The following is a 1,611-nucleotide window of genomic DNA, read 5'->3' as shown; positions in this document are numbered from 1 at the left end:
AGCAATTGAGGCATTTAACAAAAATATCCACCAAAATTTCCTTTCATCTAAATTTATATGTTGTAGTACTAATTTTTAAAGGATTGTTCGTGTATATTAATATGCCTTTCATATATTTAAATACTTAAATTCATAAATTCAAGTTTTTAGAGCATTTCCTATACTCATTTTTATATGGTTCTTCCTATATTTAGTTATTTTACAACACTTCTTATATTTATTTATTTACAACACTTGATTTTTTTTATTATCAGCTCATAAATAATACATATTTTTTTTTATTTTGCAAATGGCTTCTGGTGATGAGCCCCCTCACAGATCTACCACAAATATTTTTAGCCGGCACAAGAAGACAACCAATTGACCCATCTGGTTGGGCCAAACCACTAGATGGGACCTTTGCTTCACATCCCGCTACCCACTCCCAACTGAGTCCAACTGTGCCTACTACACCCACAAATGGAATCCCTCACTAACATTCCCTAAATATCTTATTCCCTTCCCCGAACCCTATGTAGAATCTCTCAGTTCTTGAACTGAGTTCACGGAAGTAGAAACAGAGAAAAGTAAAGTGGAAACATGACAGAATAGAAAAGTATTACTTGTCTTGTTATTGAGTACAGAGATTACATATTTATAGAAATATTTACAAGGCAATATAAATGCTATCCAATCTAATTGTGCCACGTGTAAGAGTTGTTTTGTTGCTGTAGATTTATCTGCTAATATCTCCCCGCAAACTGAAGGGTTCTCGGTGACCGTCAGTTTGAGTCTTAGAGTCTTGAATCTTGTAGTTGGAAGAGGCTTTGTAAAAATATCAGCAATTTGGTCTATAGTATTGATTGGATAGATACGAATATTCTTGTTTTGGATGTGATCTCGCACAAATCGTTGATCTATTTTGATGTGTTTGGTGCGAGCGTGGAACACCGGATTGTTTGCAAGGGCAATAGCGGACATATTATCACAGTAGATGTCCGTTGGCTGGGATTGATAGGCTCCAAATTCAGCTAGTAGCTTGTGTATCCAGATTACGTCGGCTGTTAAAGCGGCAAGAGCACGATATTCTGATTCGGTAGAAGATCGAGCAACTGTGTGCTGCTTTTTGACCGTCCAAGAGATGAGCGTCTCCAAGAAAGGAGCAATATCCTGATGTGGATTTTCTTGAATTTGGATCTCCAACCCAATCGGCGTCTGAAAAAGAAATAAGTTGAAGTTTAGATTTTACTATAGGTAGACCGAAACTTAACGTACCTTTGATGTAACGAAGAAGTCTTTTGAGAAGAAAGGCATGTTGAGGTGATGGATGATGCATGTGTTGTGACAAGAGGTTAAACTGAATGCGATATCCGGTCGGGTCAGCGTGAGATATTGGAGAGAGCCATTTAATTTCCTGTAAACGGTTGGATCTGTGAATGCTATGTCCGGCGGAAGATCTGTAGGTAGTTTTGTACACAACGGGTTTTGAACAGAATTACAATTAGATAACTTTGCTGTGTCAATAATTGAACTGCATATTGTTTTTGAGAGAGAAAGAAGCCATGGCTCGTTCGTTGAATCTGTATGCCAAGAAATTTGTGATCTGAACCAAGCACTTTCATAGAGAATTTG

This window comes from Dendrobium catenatum, unplaced genomic scaffold, assembly GCF_001605985.2.
Source record: "Dendrobium catenatum unplaced genomic scaffold, ASM160598v2 fragScaff_scaffold_1022, whole genome shotgun sequence".
In the NCBI taxonomy this organism is placed as follows: domain Eukaryota; kingdom Viridiplantae; phylum Streptophyta; class Magnoliopsida; order Asparagales; family Orchidaceae; genus Dendrobium; species Dendrobium catenatum.
The sequence above is the reverse complement of the archived record's forward strand: the minus strand, read 5'-3'. Positions refer to the sequence as shown.